Source organism: Elephantulus edwardii, unplaced genomic scaffold (assembly GCF_000299155.1).
Source record: "Elephantulus edwardii isolate Elephantulus edwardi_28Jun2011 unplaced genomic scaffold, EleEdw1.0 scaffold00172, whole genome shotgun sequence".
NCBI classification, from domain to species: domain Eukaryota; kingdom Metazoa; phylum Chordata; class Mammalia; order Macroscelidea; family Macroscelididae; genus Elephantulus; species Elephantulus edwardii.
In genome coordinates, this window is record NW_006399922.1 from 7,032,527 (window position 1) to 7,041,205 (window position 8,679).

Below are 8,679 nucleotides of genomic sequence, written 5' to 3' on the forward strand. Positions count from 1 at the left end.
TCCCTATATTTTAGGGCATTATTTTTATCGTAGGAGTATGCAATGAGGGTTGCAGAGTGGATTATATTTGGGTTAGGGGGTGGGGTTTGGGGAGGTGCGGGGGGATTGTGTACCAATGAGGGAGTTTTTCTTTTGCTTTTCAAGGAGAGGAGCAAATGGGGGGGGAGGGGTTTGTGCGGGGAGAAGGGTGCCACAATGAATGAATGGAATTATAAAATCTCTGTAGATGTTCATTGAAATGAAAAATAAACAAACTAATTTTTAAAAAAAGAACAGAAACTAGGCAAGGATGCCCATTATCACCTCTCTTATTCAATATTGTATTGGAAGTCTTAGCGACAGTAATAGGACAAAAGAAAGACATAAGAGGTATATAAATTGGCAAAGAGGAGGTAAAGTTATCCCTCTATGCAGATGACATGATAGTATACTTAGAAATCCCTAAAGACTCAGCAAGAAAACTATAGGACATAGTTGGCCTATTTAGCAAAGTAGCAGGATGCAAGATCAACATACAAAATTTTAGTTGGATTTCTCTACAGTGACAAAGGAAATACAGAGCTGGAGCTATGAAAAACAATACCGTTCACAATAGCTAATCACAAGATAAAATATTTGGGAGTAAATGTAAGTAGAAGCACAAAGGATCTATTCAAAGAAAATAAAAAAAACAAAAAAACATTACTACAAGAAACATAAAGAGACCTGGAGAAATGAAAGAATATCCCTTGCTCATGGATAGGAAGACTCAATATTATGAAAATGGCAATACTACCAAAGGCAATGGACACGTTCAATGCAATCCTAATACAAATACCAATCCCATTCTTCAACTAGATGAAAAGGTAATCTCCAGCTTCATTTGGAATGGAAAGAAGCCCCGAATAAGCAAAGCACTCCTTAAAAATAGAAAAAAGGCTGGAGGTATTTCACTCCCTGATTTCAAATACTACTACTTTGCCATGTAGTTAAGACAGTATGGTACTGGTACAATGACAGACACATAGATCAATGGAATAGAATTGAGAACCCGGAAATCAGACCATCTATCTATGGTCAACTGATTTTTGACAAGGAGATGAGATCAGCTAAGTAGGGAAATGACAGGCTTTTAAACAAATGGTGTTGGCAAAATTGGAAAACCATCTGCAGAAGAATTAAGCAAGATCCATGCCTCACTCCATATACAAAAAGCAACTCAAGGTGGATTATGGACCTAGGACTAAAACCAAGGACTATGAACTTCATTAAAGAAAAGCTAGGAACAGTGCTGGAAGTCCTAATCCACAACATAAAGAGTGCTCCAATTATCCTGAAAAATTTATAACCAGGAGAAGATAAAATAGATGAATTGGACCTTCTAAGTATAAAATCCCTATGCGCATCCAAAAACTTCTCCAACAGGGTAAAAAGGGAAGCCACAGACTGGAAAAAATGTTTGGTAATGATGTGTCAGATAAGGGACTTATATCTAGAATTTATAAAGTACTTGAGCACCACAACAAGATAAAGGTAAATAATCCAAGTGAAAAATGGGCATAGGATATGAACAGACACTTCACCAAAGAAGGCATTCAGATGGCCAACAAGCACATGAAGAAATGTTCAAAATCCCTAGCTCTAAGTGAGATGCAAATCAAGACAACTATGACATATCATCTCACCCCAGTAAGAATAGCAAAATTTAGCATAACAGCAAGCAACAAATGCTGGCAAGGTTGTGGAGAGAATGGAACCCTTATTCACTGTTGGTGGGAGTGTAAAATGGTGCAACCACTGTAGAAAGCTGTGTGGCACTTTCTCAAAAAGTTGCAAATAGCGATACCATTTGACCCAGCAATTCCACTACTGGGAATATACCCTAAAGAGACCATAACCGAAATCCAAGCAGATATATGTACACCCATGTTTATTGCTGCTTTGTTCAGAATAGGAAGGAGTTGGAAACAACCTAAGTGACCATCAACAAACGAATGGATAAAGACACTGTTGTATATTCACAGAATGGAATACTACATTGCATTGAAAACCAAGGAACTAAAAAATGGGTGACCCTGGAGGACATTATGCTGAGTGAAATATCTCAGTCACAAAAGGACAAATACTATATGGCCCCACTGTTGTAAAATGAGGCTGACATCAGGGTGGGGGTAAGACTGAGAAAAACTGGATAAATTATGTTTACTGCATTGAAACCTATGAGGGAGAGAATAGTTTAAAAGTAATATATTTTAGGGAATTTTGATTATCATAAGAGTCTGGAATGAGGGTTGCAGAGTGGAGTATACCCAGGGTTGGGGTGGGGTTGTGGTGTGCTGGGGGATTGTATACCAATGAAGAAGATTTTCTTTTGCTTTTCAAAGAGAAGAGTGAACTGGGGGGTGGGCAGAGAAAAGTGCAACAAAGCATGAATGGAAATCCAAAATCTCTGTAGATGTTCATTGAAATAAAAACAAACAAACAAACAAACAAAAAACACCAACAAAAACATGTGTTATTCTGTTGAGATGGACCAGCTTTGGCCACTTTGAATCAGGTAATTATATGGTATACTACTTTGTGTATGAAAAACAGAGGAAGATGGTATTGCATTCATAGTCAAAAAGTCAATTTCAAGTTCTATCATGAAATATAATGTGGTGACTGATAGGAAAATATCCATAGCATACAAGGAAGACCCATTAACACAACTGTTATTCAAATATACTCTCTTACACCTAGAACCAAAGAGAAAGAAGTTGAAAATTTTTATGAAATCTTGCAGTCCGAAATTGACTGAACATGCAATCAAGCTGCATTAATGATAATTGGTGACTGGTATGCAAAAGTGGGAAACAGTGAAGAAGGAATTGTAGTTGGAAAATATGGGCTTAGGGATAGAAATGAGGCTGGAAATAGAATGATTAAATTTTGTATTTGTAATGACTTATTCATTTCAAATACCTTTTCAAAAAGACACAAAGGACAACTTTATACATGGATCTCATCTGATGGGCATCATAGGAATCAGATTGACTACATTTGTGGAAGGAATCATTGGAGAAACATTTTATAGTAACAGATTCAATTTTTACCATTTAAAAAATAATGATTACTGCAGTTTTGTTCACAATAGCAAAGAGTTGGAAACAACCTAAGTGCCCATCAACAAATGAATGGATAGAGAAGCTCTGGTATAATCATACAATGGAATACTATGCTGCATTGAAATACAAGGAATTCATACAATATTATTAAAAATGGGTTCAAAATGGGTGACCCTGGAGGACATTATGCTGAGTGAAAGATATTAGTCACAAAAGGACATATATTGCATAGTGCCAGTGTTGTAGAATGAGACTGACATCAGGGTTAGAGTTAGGCTGAGAAAAAATGGATAAATTATGTATAGTGCTTGAAACAGATGAGTTAGAGAACAATTTAAAAGCAGTATCTATGACAAGAGTCCAGAATGAAGGTTGCATAGTGGAGTGTATTTGGGAGGGGGAGAGGATTGTATATCAATGAAGGAATTTTTCTTTTCTTTTTCAAAGAGAAGAGTGAACTGGGGTGGGGCAGAGGTGGGCAGGGAGAAAAATGCAACAATGAATGAATGGAAATGCAAAATCTCTGTAAATGTTCATGAAAATTAATAAAATTAAATTTAAAAAACAAAAAAATGAGGATAAATTATTTATAAGGAAATGTAAGAAAAATTGGATCCCAAGAGAGAGAGAGAAAAAAATTCTCTTTTAATACAATGTCTTGGTTTGACTGCATTCCATTCCAGGCCTAGTGAGGTTATTTTCAGTGTAGTAATTATAATTTTAGACAAATTAATACACGGATAGTTTGTTAATTATTCAGAGACATACATTTCTCTTTGACATCCACAGAAATAGTATATTGACTAAGACAAAATGTATTATTTTGTTAATTTTATTGCTGTCTTTTTAATTAATGTTTATTTGAAGGGGTATAAAATTACTTTTACTCTAGAAGCAAAGACGATAAGAGTTCTACCAAGTGGAAAAGTTTTATTTGATCAAAGTTTATATTAAAAAGTAATAATACAATAACTAAGTAACAAAAAAATGAATATCCAGAATGTGGGAAACGCAGGAGATATGGTTTATTTGCAGTTTTTAAAATTTTCAGAAACACTCTATTTATATACCATGGGAATAAAATATAAATCCACTGAAACTAATTTGCTTGTGAAACTTAATACGTTAGTAGTCTGTATGTAACTTACTCAAGTATTTGAAGCTATGAATGTATTATTCTGTTTTAAAGAAACATAACTTTCATATGCAAATAGTTCAAAAAACCCCTAGAAATATTGGAGAAGTGCTCTTTTCTAATTCTGAAGATATTGCTTTATTTTAAGGCATCAAGGATGATTTAGATTTTGGAAGAATGGAAAAGGCATGAAGATTCTGAGCTTGCACAAATACAACCCACTATGGGCAAACTAGCACAGGGAACAGCTGTGATTTATAAGCCGTATTAGTGCAAGAGTTTTACTTTTTTGAACAACAATGGCAGTAACAACAAAATATCTCCAAACTGAAATTGGGGAAAGACTAGAAACATTGTTTTCTTTGCTAATGTGAGGCTGGAAACATACTGGCTTTCAAGTGAATTGGCTGTGACCACAAAAGCACTGGGATCAGACTGCAGCTGATATTGTTGGCAGATGTGAGCTCTGCATTTTCATGCCCACATTAAAAGACTTTTCTGCTTGTTCCTACAGCACATTGAGATTGGTCTTGCCAGAGCGACACAAACGGATTAGAAACACCCATTACCTGAAAACAGGCCATTTTGCTTAATATGAGGCCTGTGTACTAGGGCTTGATTATCAAAATGCAACATATATCCAGGATATTCAACAAATTATTAGAAATATTTATTATGCCTACTGTTGTCCATAAAGCAGGTTTATCCTATAGCTAAAGAGGTTAATACCCCTCTTTATTTACTTTTATCTGAGTGACAAATTCATTGAAATATCCAAAGTAAGAAATGAGGCAGGGAAAAGACCTATAAGAAAAGCAAGATCTCTTACCAGGACTCAAAGCCTAATCTATGCTTTCTCCAGTAATTGTTTAAACAATTGGCCTTTAAAGGCCCATTATTTATTTGTCATTAATTATGTATTTATTTATCTCATTTCAAAAAGACCTTGAAGTCACAAAAATAATATGCTGCTTTTTTAAACAATTTTCCTTAACAAAAAGCTCTTATAAGTAAATGGAAAAAACATGTTTCCAAAGGGTAACAGGAAAAGAACTAAAAGCAATTTTGAAGAATTTCATTTGGCTGAACAGAGATTGGCTGACAAGGCTGTGGGTAAACCAAACACTGCTTATTGAAGAGTAAACAAGTATACTGAAGATTTTTTGGGAAATAGCTCAGCAATACCTTTCAAAATTTAAGATATACAGATTTTCTTGCCCCACTAATTCTATTGGAATTCTTTCAACAAGTTGACTCCCACATATGCTCACATGATTTGAACATAATGCAGTGGCTACCTCTGGGAATGAGAATTTCATGAGTGGGGATATGGCTGAGAGAAACTCACTTATTCTCTGCCTGTAATTTATATTGCTTAAATTTTCTAAACGTATTTCAGCCTAGTTTAATCACTGATATAAATTTTACAAGTACATATGTTGAATATATAAATGACAACAAACTTCCAAAAAGAAAATAAAAATCTAGATAAAACTATATGACAAAGAATGATATATTATGCACAAGGGGAAACAATAAGGTTGGATCACTCAGGTGACGCCTGGATTGATCATAACATCTTTCCTGGTTGCCAGAGGCCACTGCAGTTCTTAGTGGTCAATGAAAAGTGTGAAGTAAAGATGTGTTCGTGATTCAAAGAGTCTAGCATGGAAAAAAAATTTTTTTCTAGAAAAAGTATAACTATTTCAGGTTCTAATGTTTAAATGAAAGTCTCTTATCAGTCTTCATAACTTACCCAAATTAAATCTACTGTCATCCAGTTGGTTTCTACTCAAAGCAGCCCTTTACTGGGTTTCCTGGCAAGTAAACCTCTGCAGATGGAGGCTGCCTGATTTTCTCCCATAGAGAAGCTGGTGGGTTTGAAGCATGGACCTTTCAATTTGCTGCCTAACATGTAATGCACTAGACTACTTGGGCTCATTTCTTCAAAGCTGGAGTTGTTGTAAATAATGACCTCAAAACTAAGCTCAGGGTAAGTTCAAGAAAATATTTTAATAATACTCTACATTTGATGATACCCCTGGGTAGCATTAACAGTTACTGCTAAGACTGGAATTTCAAGTCTACCCAAAGATGCCTTAGAAGAAAGGACTTGGAATTGACTTTAAAATGTAATATTGGTTTGCATACAAAATTCACATACTTTGTGTTTCATTCATGTACATTTTGTTTCACAAAATAACATTCATATTGGGTTTCATAAAATTATATATATATATATATAGTGCTTTGTAAGATATATCATCATTACAAAATGGTCAAAAGACATGAAAAGACTTTTCAAAGAGGAAGGCATTTAGATGGACAACAGGCTCATGAAATGCTCCAAATCACTGGCAATAAGAAAGATGCAAATCAAAACCAAAATGAGATACTATCTTACCCACGTAGCAGTGGCAAAGTTTACCAGGGCAATGAACAATAAATATCAGAGAGGATGTGAAAATGTGGAACTCTCATACATTGTTGATGGGATTGTAAAATGAGACAACCATTCTGGAAGTCAGTTTGGCTTTTCCTCAAAACGTTGGACATAGAAATTCTGTATGATCCAGCTATACCCCACGGGAATTAGAACTGAGATATAAACCGAGATCTGTACACCACTGTTCTTAGCAACATTATTCACCATCGTAAGAACATTAAAACAGCCCAAATAACCAACCACAACTGAATAGATTGAGAAATTGTGTTACATCTACATAATTTAATACTATTCAGCACTCAAGACTAGATCCATCTAAGATTAGCTACAATGTCCCTAGTTCCATGACCCATTCTAAACACAGCCTGCACTTCTGGCAGTTGTCTGGTGATGTGTCGTTCCAGTAGTTTTTGGATAATCTTCAGTAGAATCTTGCTTGCATGTGATATTAATGATATTGTTCAATAATTTTCACACCCTCGGTTGGATCATCTTTCTTTGGAATGGGAACAAATATAGGTCTCTTCCAGTCAGTTGGCCAAGTGGATGTCCTCCAGATTTCTTGACACAACTTGATGAACACATCTAGGGCAGCATCTGTTAGCTGAAATATGTCAATTGGTATACCATCAATTCCTGGGGTCTTGTTTTTTGCCAGTTCCTTCAAAGCAGCTCGAACTTCTTCCTTTATCACCATCGGCTCTTGCTTATTTATTGTTTCATTAAATTCTTCCGTGTCTGCCAATTCCTTTCAGTAAAATGACTCTGTATACTCGTTCCATCTTCTTTGAATATTTCCTGGATCATTTAATATTTTGTCCAAAGCACCATTAAATATAGAAGAAAGTACCAGAGGAATGTCTATCTGTGATTCATTGATTATGCAAAGGCGTTTGACGGTGTGGATCACAACAAACTGTGACTAACTCTGAGAAGAATGGAAAACCCACAACACTTGATTGTGCTAATGCAAAACCTATACTTGGAACAGGAGGCAGTGCTCAGAACAAAGTAAGGAAACATTGCATGGTTTAAAATTGAATGGATGAGACCTATCTCCATACATTTCAACAAATATGCAGAACCATTTATCTGGGAGGCTGGGGTATATGAGGAGAAGTGGGACATCAGGACTGGTGGAAGATTCATCAACAATCTGCTTTATGCAGATGACATAACCCTGCTTGCTAAAACTGAGGAGAACCTGAAGCACTTGCTGCAGAAGGTCAAAGACTGCAGCCTCCAATATGGATTGACTCTCAATATCAAGAAGACAAAGATTCTCACCACTGGGCCACTGGGCGGCATCAGGATGGATGGTGAAGAGATTGAGATTGTTCACAGCTTTAATCTGTTTGGCTCCACAGTCAACCCTCTCGGTACCAGCAGCCAGGGAATTAAAAGATGTATTGTGGTGGGAAAGTCTTCTGTTAGGGACCTCTCCAAAGTAGTGAAGAGCAATGGTGTCTCTCTGGAAACTAAGGTGCTCCTGACACAGGTCATTTAGCTTTGTGCAGTGGCAATATCATAGCCAGCAAGGTTTATCCAAGGCATGAATACTGCTAATTGAAAAATTAGTCATTTAATCTTGGGCTAGTTTTAAGAAACTGCATTGTAATCATGAAGGCATGTGGTTTGAACCCACCAGATGCTCTGCATGAGAAGGATGATAAATCCCCTCCATTTTGGTTTACTGCTTCTGAAAACCATCTGGAGGGTCAGCTATGAGTCAGTTCGGGCTTGATGGTACACAACAACAATCCATATATTCCATGAATTTTGGTAGATGAAGATGTAACTAATGCCAAGCAAGAATGGAGGGGCTACGGGTAGATTGTTATCACTAGGACAGGTCAATTTCATCTCACTTCCCAAATCTTTTTCAGTCCTGTGAAACAATGTCTTTTTCCCCACCTATAATTATATTTTATTAATTTTCATAAACATTTACAGAGATTTTGGGTTTCCATTCATTCATTGTTGCACTATTCTCTCTACCCTCCTCCCAGTTT